We start from the raw sequence: 12,847 nt of genomic DNA, 5'->3' as shown, positions 1-12,847 counted from the left end.
TGTGAACATGTCAGATTTTTTTGATGACCTGCTTACATCATCTTTGAAAAATGACTCGTATCCGATCATCTGCATTTACACAGCACACGGCAAAGGCGCAATGAACAGGAAAAAAAGAGCAGGCGCTGACTAACAGCTGATAATTAAAGAGGTCTCTTTTCTCTATTCCTGTATGTAATCTGTTCGCAGCTTTTGACAAGCTGTTTTACTCTAGTTTATGACAGAAAGGTTCTCATTTGTCCATCTTCTTTGGATATATTGACTTTTTAAACCTTCAGGCATCTTAATGTAATGTCCATGGCGTGATTTATGCACATGATGTTTGCACTAGTTTTATCTTGGGTTATATTGATTACATGGCAGACATTGACAGAGATCTCTCCCTCTCGTTAACATGCTTAAATACCTGTGCTATATGACAATATAAAAGCTGTTTAAGTACGCTTGTATGAGATTTAAGGTTTGGCACTCTGCTGAAGTCTGTACTGAAATGAAAGCGTCAGACTTGACGTCATTCGCTATGGTTTTTAATGACGCACGACTCGCACTGACATGTGAAAATCCGACCTGCTTACACAGCAGACACAATGGCACAGATCCGATTCATATCGGATAAATTTCCACATATGAACAAGGCCTGAATCTGATTTGAGTAAATGGGAATGCATGTGATTTGTTCCTGCTTACACGTACATGGACCATATCCGATCTGTGCCACATGGGAGAAAACAATCGGAATTGAGTCACTTGAACAGTGCAGTTTAAAATGCAGCCAAAAGTGAAATTTAAAGGCTTAACTAGGTTAATTAGGCAGGTTAGGGTAATTAGGCAAGTTATTGTATAATGATGGTTTGTTCTGTAGACTATCGAAAAAAATATATAGCTTAAAGGGGCTAATAATTTTTACCTTAAAATGGCTTTTAAAAAATTTAAAACTGCTTTTATTAAAGCTGAAATAAAACAAATAAGACTTTCTCCAGAAGAAAAAGTATTATCAGACATACTGTGTAAATTTCCTTGCTCTTTTAAACATCATTTGGGAAATATTTAAAAAAGAAATAAAAGTTCAAAGGTGGTCTAATAATTTTAACTTCAACGGTGTGTGTTTGTATGTATAAAAACATATATTTATGTGTGTGTGTGTGTGTGTGTGTGTGTACAAAACCTGCTAATAAAATATTAAAATGTTGTTGTTTTTTCCGATTGTTGTCCTTCAACAGCTTTTATTTTTGTGATCCTTATATTGTTTTAGTGCTTCTGCTGTGAAATATGCCTCAAACATACTCTAGAAAAGTTTGGTTAGCTTCTGTGGTCTCATCTGAACTCAAACACAGATGAGTTGATCAGACGAGCACAAAGTCTCTCGTTCATCTCTGCAGAAGTTCCGTAGCGTTCGCTGTGAAATCTGAAGATCTCCAACACTTACTGCAGCCTAAAGACCCAGAGACCAGAATCAACACCAAGACAGCCCACAATTATGTCCTTTCCAAGACAGATCTCCGTTTAAATCTATCCGTTCGTCTGCCCGTGTAATCGCCGCAGAACTGAAGCCCTGGCAGCAATTTTAACCATCTGTGTGTTTTTACCAATGTCTAACTGTGTGAGCTCATTGTTGAAAATGTAAATTTGCTCTTGAATACATTAGGCTGCGCATTTAAGTCAACGTTATACCAAACTCATCTGTGGAATCAGACTTTTAGACTCTGAGTTTTAAATGCAAAGGGTTTAACTTTATTAGGAGGCAATTAGTGGCATAACCCTGCTGAAAAACAGCTAGAAAACATTGCAGAAAATCTAATGGTTTCCATTACTAATATGATTAAATACCATTACAAATAAGCCTGCAGGATACTGGAAAAATATTCAATATTGTTGCTGAGTATTATGATAATTAGGTCTGTCGCAATAATCAATATTACGGAGTTATCGCACAACACATGAACACATGGATATAACCTCAATCATTTTTAGTGATGCAATAAATATCAGCCATACCTAAACAACTAATTCTAGCAACATTTTAGCTGATTGTGCAGCATCTCTATTATATGGAGACGCGAAAGGGACGTGATGGTGGAGAAAAAAAAATGGGTGGAAGAAAAATAGGTATATATATTTGGTAACACTTTACAATAAGGTTCATTAGTTAATGCATTTACTAACATGAACTAATCATGAACAACACATGTACAGCATTTATTAATCATAATTGAACATTTATTAATGCATTATTAATGTTCAAGTCCATGCTTATTAACATTAGTTAATGCACCATGAGTATTTTCAATAACTAACGTTAACTAACATGAACAAATACAGTAGTAAATGTATTGTTCATTGTTTGTTCATCTTAGTAAATGCAGTAATTAACATTAACTAATGAACCTTATTGTAAGTGTGACCATATATTTTTGAAAGTTTTTGCGTTCCAAAGATGATATGCTAAGCGGTTAGCATTTTGGCAGATCACCCACTGCACCCTTAAGCTTCTCTCCTGACCTTGAACATTTCATTTCATTAAGATCATGTGTAGGGTTGAATCGAGATCGTGATCTTTTTCCGATTAATCGTGCAGCCCTAGTCTAAACTTAGGGCTGCTCGATTTTGGGAAAAATCAGAATCACGATTATTTTGGTCATAATTGTTATCACGATTATTTAAAACGATTATCAGTTGAAGTCAAAAGTATTAGCGCTCCTGAGGATTTTTTTTAAATAAATATTTCCCAAATCATGTTTAACAGAGCAAGGACTTTTAACAGTATTTCCTTTAATATTTTTTAATCTGGAGAAAGACTTATTTGTTTTTTGTTTTTTTCAGCTAGAATAAAAGCAGTTTTAAATATTTTGAAACCCATTTTAAGGTCAATATTATTAGCCCCCTTAAGCAATAAATATTTTTGATTGTCTGCAGAAGAAACTACTGTTATACAATGACTTGCCAGTTGAGTTATCAGAAAATGAGTTATTAAAACTATTGTTCAGAAATAAGTTGGAAAAAAATCTTCTTTCCATTAAACAGAAATTGGGGAGGAAAAGAGTTGCTAATATTCAGGAGGGCTAATAATTCTGACTTTAACTGCATATATACAGTTATTTTCCACACTGCAAAGGAAAGAGAAATAAATATAATAGAATAAAAATATGAAATATGAAAAATAGAATAAAAACTGTGCTTTAAGCATCTTCACTGTAAGAAAAACACTTTAGCTACAAAAGTCCTTCAGTCAAAAGCAGTGAGGGATTTTCTCGTTTCGTTGTTTGATTAATCATCATAAGGCAGCATCAGGAACATCGCGTGGTTTCACTTTAATGGTTTCTCTTTCACGTCTTTTGATTCTCAACTCGTATGTTTATTACACAAATGAGGGTTAATATGAATAATCACTAAACACCGCGTTTTGACACCTATTTGACCATTAAAGTGCTCACTATAAGATAACTTTAGATGTGTGCGCTGACTGCGCTCTGCTCGTTTCAGTGTGCGAATGAGACTGTATGCTGACCGCATGCTTATGTGTGTGCGCGCCGCATACACACACATAAGCATGCGGTCTTTCGCGCTAAGTTAATAATTGTTTATCTCTGGATTAATGGTTTTTCATAATCGTTAGAAGCTAAAATCGAAATCGGATTTTCGATTAATTGCACAGCCCTATCTAAACTATAAGAAAACAGTTAACAGAAAAATCAGTGTGTTTTTTTAAAGGCCCAGCAAACAAATAAACTCAACATACTCTTGCTTGTCAAAAAGGGATAATTGACACCAAAAATTGTATTCTGTCAATATTTGCTCACTCTGATGATGTCCCACATCTCTAACTCTTTATTATTATCCATTTGATGTTAACAAAGCACCAAAACATTTAAAAAAAGAATCGTGATAAAATCATGAATGGTGAAAAAAAAAAAATTTTGACGTGATATTTTTGCCAACTTTTATTATAACCGAATAAATAACGAAAAAACCATTACAAATAACGATTCTCCATTTTTATCAGCAGAGTTTTACAGTAAAGCAAACAAGTCAAGGATGTCTCGCTGTTCGCATGATTTAGGTCATTTTCCAACCTCGACTGAGAGATAAACTAACCAGCCTGACAAAAGGTCAAACGTCTTTCAATGAGAAGCACTTCATTCATCTGAAGAGTCAAACCCTCGCCGGCGAACTCGCCTGTGTGTCAGCATCAATAATTCATCACAGCACCTGACAGGCATTAACTAACCAGGTAAATCAGAGCTTTATCACCTGGACAAATCAATTCATGGATTCCGGCATAATGAATCAGATAAGCACTGCTACACACAATTACTATTGTCTTGATTGCTAGCGAGGGAAGAGAGCAGCTTGATTTAAGAGACAGAGATCTTCTTGGAAACAAACAACTCTGATCACAACCGTATTTAAATGAGCCGAAAATGATTGACGCCAGTTCAATTCCACTCAGACCAAACTGACAATTAGATAAAGGTGTCAATCGATGATTCTGACAGGTAAATATGAACACATTATATGCGGCACGGTGGCTCAGTGGTTAGCACTGTCTCCTCACAGCAAGAGAGTCGCTGCTTCGAGTCCCAGCTGGCATTTCCGTATGGAGTTTGCATGTTCTCCCCGTGTTGGCGTGGGTTTCCTCCGGGAGCTCCGGTATCCCCCACAGTCCAAATACATGCACTGTAGGGGATCCGAACAAACTAAATTGGCAGTAGTGTATGAGTGTGAGTGTGTAGTTATAAGACTGTATAACCAACAGATATATAGGTATACACTCCATTATCATTAAACCAACACAGATTTCACACACCTGATGTTTGCCTTAAGAATAGATTTTAATTTAATCCTGCATGCATTTCACGTTTTTTTTCTTCATTGTATTTATATAATAGTCTATTAATAGGTTGCACTTGATGTGAAGCACTTGGCTGTAATAAAATGCATCTTCACACTTCACGCTTACATGAACAGTTGTTCCTGCAGCGTGCCAAATGGTTAAACTTCTATTATTTTCTGTTACCTTTCTGTTTGAGGTAAAGTTAGTTATATATTTGCACAATTGTTCATGTTTAAACTTGTGACACGGTCCCTATATTGTTTATTAAGACTGCACAACACAATATTTCAGCTTTGATATCACAATGTGTGGATGTGCAATAGTTGCATCGCAAGAAATGCAATGTTGAGTCTGAATTATAGTTGAAAAAGAGCTACAGAATGCATGTGATTTGTAGAGTCACTGCTAAGTGTAACTATAATAGAGTGAAGTTTATCAACTGCATGCGTTTTTAAGGTATTTCAAGAGTTTAAAATCATGTTTAAAAATTTTTTGCACTGTTTTATTGTACCTGAATAATGTTAAGACTACCTAGAAAAATGCCAAATAGAGCCACTTATCTTTTCAAACTGTATTCATATGGCAGCATTTATAACAAAAAAAATATTAAAAATTAAACACTGATATCATATTTCTCCAATATCTTGCAGTCCTATTGTTTACCACGCTAATTTGAATATTAGGCCTGAAATAGCATGGAAGAATCACTTTAAAGCAACATTAGCACTGTTTAATTAACTGTAAACACAGTTGTACTTTGAAAATACTGTTCTGGATTTATTTTATTAAGGATAAACTCTGAATGTGTGAACATAAAACTTCACCCCAACGTTATGAAGCTACTCTGACACAATCAGTTTTGCACAAAACCCTACCGAAGGAATGTAGCTTGACAATATGAGGTGCTGTGTAGCATTTGAATCAAACTTGCTTATCAACACATACATAAAACATGTGCATATACACTTATGAATTATTCACATGTACATCTATACTATTGGATGTTCAAAACAATATGAAACTTGCATATAAACTTGATGCATGCATACAACCACATACATATAAACTCGATCCTTGCATAAACAACCACATACACGCACACATACATGTTCACATGCAGCGAGTTTATATGTATGTGCATGTGTATGTGGTTGTATGTATGCATGAAGTTTATATGTATATGCAAGTATCGTATATATTGTTTTGAACATCCAATGTATAGATGTATATGCAAACATGATCGCTACATTCTAATAAAATGCTGGGCTGTTTTACTCAAATCTGAGAAATCTAAGAGTTGTAATGTAAGTGCAATAAAAAATTGCAATTTAAATTTATTTGGTTAAAAATAACCCAATTTTGCATTTGTTCATAAATTTAATCACAACGTTAAGGCAAAACAACACAACATTGTTTAGAGTGTAAACCTATCAACTCCGTGACTTTAAAAACTCCATAAACAATCATCAAACTGTTTAAATAATACGTTTAGATTCCACATGTCACCTTATAGGAGCTTATAACTCTCCAAAAACAATATTAATAAAAATAAAACACTGTAACATTGGGGTAAAGTTGGCTTTATATTCACACAGTCTGACTTTCTCATTAATATAATTTCAGAAAAGCATTTTAAATAGGAAAATCATATAAGCAGCCAATGGCTATTAACGTTCAACATTGTTCAGTCATTTAAATAGTGCTAAAGTTGTTTTGAAATCACACGTACACATGCTATATCAGACCAAAAATTCAAAGTCACAAGTTCTTTCATTCATTTCCTTTTCAGCTTAGTCCCTTTATTTCACGGTCAATTAAATAGTCCAAATATTGTTTTCAAGTCACACTTACATGCAATTTCAGACAGAATATTAAACGTCACACAACGTTACAGTTTAAAAATGAAAAAACGTGCGAATCATAACTTTACCTTAATGTTATGAAGCTACTCTGACACAATCAGTTCTTTACAAAGCACTATTGAAATAAACGTAGCTTGACTTAATGTCAAATGTCTTCCTCCTTTTGTAATTGTACTTTTAGTAAACATCAGTAAAAATGTTGACAAACTAAATGTATAAACACCATCTCAATTAAGCTATACTCTAAAAGAACAAAACACTGGCCTGTTTTATAACAAAGATGGGCAAATATTGACAAACACAACCGATTTAAAAGTCAGATTTAAATGCATGTATAAAAAATAACCCAACAATACGTTTGTTCATAAATTTAACACAACAATGAGGTAAAACAACCCAGCTTTTTCTTTGGGTGTAGAACTATCAACTCTGTGATTTTATAAACTCTATAAACAATCGTTAAATGTTTAAATAATATATTTAGTTTCCACGTCACATTATCAGAGCTTATAACTCTGCAAAAACGAGATTACTCAAAATAACATTAAGGTAACTGATAAAAACAAAATCTACTCTGACACAATCAGTTTTGTAAAAAACACTATTGAAATAAAGGTAGCTTCATTTAATGTCAACCCTCCACCTTTTGCAATGCACTTTTTGTAAACATCAATAAAAATAAAAAACAGGCTCACTAAATACAAAAAGACGATCTTAATTAACCTACACTCTAAGAAATCTTGCGCTGTTTTAACACAAAGATGAGTCAAATATGGACAAACACAACCGATTTAAAAGTCTAATTCAAATGTATGTATAAAAAAATAACCCAACGTTATGTTTGTTCATAAATTTAACACAACAATGAGGTAAAACAACCCAGCTTTTTCTTTGGGTGTAGAACTGTCAACTCTGTGATTTTATAAACTCTATAAACAATCGTTAAATTGTTTAAATAATATATTTAGTTTCCACATGTCACATAATCAGAGCTTATAACTCTGCAAAAAAGAGATTACTCACAATAACATTAAGGTAACTAACAAAAGCAAAATCTACTCTGACACAATCAGTTTTGTAAAAAACACTATTGAAATAAAGGTAGCTTCATTTAATGTCAACCTTCCACCTTTTGCAATGCACTTTTTGTAAACATCAATAAAAAAAAACAGACTCACTAAATACAAAAAGATGATCTTAATTAACCTACACTCTAAGAAATATTGCGCTGTTTTAACACAAAGATGAGTCAAATATGGACAAACACAACCGATTTAAAAGTCTAATTTAAATGTATGTATAAAAAAATACCTCAACGTCATGTTTGTTTATAAATTAAAGCAACAATGAGGTAAAACAACCCAGCATTTGTCTTTTAGTGTACAACTATCAACTATGGATGTTATAAAGTTTCCTACAAAACACCACTGAAATAAAGGTAGCTTGTTTTAATATGTCAAACTTCTACCTCCTTCTGTAATCCACTTTTTGTAAAGATCAATAAAAACGTGGACAAACTAAATATAAAAACATGATCTCAATTAACATACACTCTAGAAAAACGCTGGGCTGTTTTAACCCAAAAGATGAGCCAAATATAGACAAACACAACCGGTTTAAAAGTCTACTTTAAATGTATGTTTAAAAAAAATAACCCAACAATACGTTTGTTCATACATTTAACGCAACACTGAGGTAAAACAACCCAACATTTTTCTTTGGGTGTATAACTATCAACTCTGTGATTTTATAAACTTCATAGACAATCAATAAACTGTTTAAATAATACATTTAGTTTCCACATTAAACTAGAAACTTATAACTCTGCAAAAGATATTAACTAACAATATCATTAAGGTAACTAACAAAAACAATATCTACTCTGACACAGTTTTATATAAAACATTAATGAAATAAAGGTAGTTTGACCTAATGTCAAACGTCTACCTCCTTTTGTAATGTGCTTTTTTATAAACATCAATAAAATGTGGACAAACTAAATATATAAACACAATCTCAATTAACCTACACTCTAGATTCTAGAAAAAAAGCTGGGCTGTTTTAACAGAACTAAGAATCAAATATAGACAACCACAACCGATGCAAAAGTCTCATTTAAATGTATGTATTGAAAAAAATAACCCAACAATACGTTTGTTCATAAATTTAACACAACAATGAGGTAAAACAACCATAAAAACTTCATAAACGCGCTTTAAAATGTTTAAATAACATATTTAGTTTCCAAATATAACATTATAAGAGCTTATAACTCTGCAAAAACGATATTAATAACAATAAAATACTATAACATTGGGGTAAAGTTGGCTTTATATGCAGACTTTCCCCTTAATAATATAATTTCAGAAAAGTAACTGTTATTTTAAATAGGGAAATCATATAAGCAGCCAATGACTATCAGAGTACGTTCACAGTCATTTAATTAGTGCTAATCTTGTTTTTAAAGTCACACTTGCAAGCTAATTCAGACCGAATATATAAAGATTAAGGTAAATTGGTTTTATATTCGCATATTCTCTCATTTAACGGTCTCTAAATTGTCATGCTAATTTGAATAACAGGTCTGAATTAGCATGTTAGCCTAAGTAAAGTTATGACTTCAAAACAGCATTAGCAATATTTAACTGACTGTAAACAATGTACTTTAATAGTCACTGGCTGCTAATGTGATTTCCCTATTTTAAATACTTTTCTGAACTTATATTATTAAGGAGAATGTCTGAATATCCGAATAACCAACTTTACGTTGCCTCTATTATGTAAAGTAGCGTGATAAACAATATAGAGACCGTCTTACTTAGTTGTTAAGTGTTCAAAAATGAACAAATGAGCAAATATATAACCAATTTTATCTAAATTACGAAAACTAACACAGATATTATCAACACAAACTCCTATATCAACAATGAACACAGCAAATACGAACCAAACACACACGAACTCGCCTATTAATGAGCTGTCAATGTTTGCACACCTGTAACTGTCCGGAAAAGTGAAACCTGGCGTCTCCGGTGACTTATTTCCCCAATCCAGAAGCAGAACAACACTGATGTCCTACTGAAACATGCAGTAGATGAGCTCTGGTGTCTGTAGAGGGAAATAAATCCGCCTTCAGTGATCACAACACTATAGTCTGTCCAAATCAAGCACACACGCGGGATCACGGTGATGCATCGCACGGTAATCCCAGCAGCTCCTGTGTGTGTTTGTCTGTGTGATGCTGATGTGAACTCCAGCTGTCTTACCTTCACATGAATCTGCGCGCGCACGTTTCATTGTATGAGGATCCCGAGCTCGCGCTGCTGTCAGTGATGATGCGGAGGATGATGATTGTGATGATGATGATGCTGAGCTCTCACTGTGTGTAAGTGTGTGTGTTTGGAGAGTCAGCGCACTCCTTCTCCGACGGCCTGCGCTGTGAGAGTGTGTGTGTGTGTGTGTGACACTCTCTGCTCCGCCCCTTTAACTCTATTATTACTAAACACATAGCGCCATCTGTCGAGAGACAGAGAGATTAAAACCCAGATGATTATAAATGAATCATTGTAAATATACTGATTATTGTTTTTATTACTGTTTTATCCTAAAAATGTACAGTTTATTCTGATCTATTTTTGTATTGAATTGTATGAATAATTATTGTTGAATAATAATATAATATATTGAATATTAATGTAATATATTGAATAATTTGATGTATTGTTGATATTTTATTTAATTATTATATATAAATATCATCTTTTTTTTTTTTGCTACTACTATTTACTGTGTGTTCTGTTTATATATGTGTGTGTGTGTGTGTGTGTGTGTGTGTGTGTGTGTGTGTGTGTGTGTGTGTGTGTGTGTGTGTGTGTGTGTGTGTGTATGTTACTTTTTATGTAAACTTTATAACTGCTTTGGCAAAACATAACAATTGTCATGCCAATAAAGCAATTATTGAATTGAATTGAATTCATTCATCAGTTTAGTGTTAAAAAGATATAGAAGGCAAAATGTGACGACACATTAAAACCTTGCGCATGTATTAAACTAAAAAACATAGGTCTCAAACTCAATTCCTGTACGTAGTGTATGCACTTCCAGCCGCAACCCAGACTGGGAAACACCCATACACACTCATTCACCCCCATACACTGCAACCAATTTAGCTTACTCAATTCACGTATAGCGCATGTGTTTGGACTGTGCACTAAGCCGAATGAATAAATGAATGAATTAATTAATGAATTAATGAATATATATATATATATATATATATATATATATATATATATATATATATATATATATATATATATATATATATATTATATTGTTGTATTATATTATATATTATTTATTTATTTATAAAAATCATACTCTTGTTTTGTAACCACATGATATGCACTCTTCACAGTCACAAGCAACTTCTCAATCTATTTTCCACATTTTGAGACCAGTGACCAGATACGTTTTTATAACCTGTAATAAAAAACAACAACTGTTTACATAGTACAGAATCAAATGGCAGTGTATAAATACAGTAGTCAACATTTGGAGGGGATCACCTTTATTTAAATTTGTCCCAAGACTTTATTTTTTCCCAAAACAACCTGAAAATACTTTTTGATCCACCTCAAATGTTGACTCCTGAATACTTTTCCTCAATGTATTCACTCAATACCAGCTCAATACATTTATTCAATGCAAGACTGACATCTATTGGTGGAGATGTGCAAGTGCAGGAGAGCAAGATGAACGAGAGGGGTCTGGCTGCAGACCTGGTGCAGTGCAATCTGGGCTGCATCCAATGCTTTTTAATGGGCTCATATTTACATTTACATTGTCATTTAGCAGACGCTTTTATCCAAATATGGATAAATATGGATGACATTTGTATAAAAGCTGCTTAATTGCTCTAGTTTAACTAAGACCTTGTATATATATATATATATATATATATATATATATATATATATATATATATATATATATATATATATATATATATACAAGGTCTTAGTTAAACTAGAGCATGTACATCAAAATGTATGAATATATATTTACATACATACATACAATCACTTTTATTATGTGACTATAAAAGTGATTTTATTTGGCGGTTCATTCCACTGTGGCGACCCCTGATTGATAAAGGGACTAAGCCGAAAAGAAAATAAATGGATAAATGAATGAAAATTAATCTTATGACTCCATTAGTCCTTTTATTAATCAGGGGTCACCACAGCGGAATGAACCGCCAAATAAAATCACTTTTATAGTCACATAATAAAAGTGATTTGATTTGGCAGTCCATTTCTCCACAGCGGAATGAACCGCCAAATCTAATCACTTTTATTATGTGACTATAAAAGTGATTTTATTTGGCGGTTCATTCCGCTGTGGCGACCCCTGATTAATTAAGGGACTGAGCCAAAAAGAAAATGAATGAATGAAAATCAATCTTACGAGTCCATTGAACTTTAAACTGACTTAAAACAGCGTGCATACAGTATAAGCTGTCATGACGAACTGATCATATCATTTTTTTACAGTGTAGATCTTCCTCCAGGTGGGGCTCAGAGACTCAGAAAACTCCTGTAGATTCAAATAAAAACACATTAGGAGTCTGTGATGCATTTCATTTAGACTGAGAGCCTGATTGAAAGCGAGATGCTATGTGAGTCAGTTGCTTCTCAATACAAACTGTTTGACTGTAAATGCTGGATAAAGAGGTTCAGTGAATGGGGTATTAAAGAGGACTTATTATGCAAAAATCACGTTTGTAAGGGGTTTAAACACACTGTTGTGTGGCAGCAGTGTGTGAACATAAACAGCCTCTAATGATCAAAATGTATTTTTTAATTTTTTTTTTGCTCCGGTTTCCCCCACAAGTCCAAACACAGGTGGATAGGGTAAGCTAAATTGTCCATAGTGTATGTGGCCCCGTTTACACTAATACAGTTTAGCTTTAAAACGGCGTTTTAGAACAAAAATGATCCACATCCACATTAGAGTTTCACCAATTGTTTCTGAAAAGATCTCCATCTACACTACACTGCTGAAAATTCACATCACATGACCACACACACACTCTGGCATGCGCAGCCTATGCGGAAGTCTGAGGCAGTCAGCGGGTGCTTTGAGCACAAAA

General features: G+C 33.5%; 1 protein-coding gene across 6 annotated transcripts in view; it reads right to left on the bottom strand.

Annotated features, from left to right (window-relative positions):
• Window positions 1-10,141, bottom strand: part of LOC100334314 (kelch-like protein 29) — a 376,785-nt gene extending 366,644 nt beyond the window's left edge. For 3 of the 6 annotated variants that reach the window (XR_015512889.1, XM_087289939.1, XM_087289941.1), the window contains exons 1-2: window positions 9,960-10,141; window positions 9,689-9,801 (exon numbers count right to left, since the gene is read on the bottom strand). The gene's annotated coding sequence lies outside the window, so the exon portion shown is untranslated. The remainder of the gene's footprint in view (window positions 1-9,688; window positions 9,802-9,959) is intronic. The other 3 variants (XR_015512890.1, XM_087289940.1, XM_087289942.1) reach the window with 1 other exon arrangement.
• Window positions 10,142-12,847: the final 2,706 nt, after the last annotated feature.

This window comes from Danio rerio, chromosome 17 (assembly GCF_052040795.2).
Source record: "Danio rerio strain M-AB ecotype USA chromosome 17, GRCz13ab, whole genome shotgun sequence".
Lineage (NCBI taxonomy): Eukaryota > Metazoa > Chordata > Actinopteri > Cypriniformes > Danionidae > Danio > Danio rerio.
The sequence above is the reverse complement of the archived record's forward strand: the minus strand, read 5'-3'. Positions and strand labels throughout refer to the sequence as shown.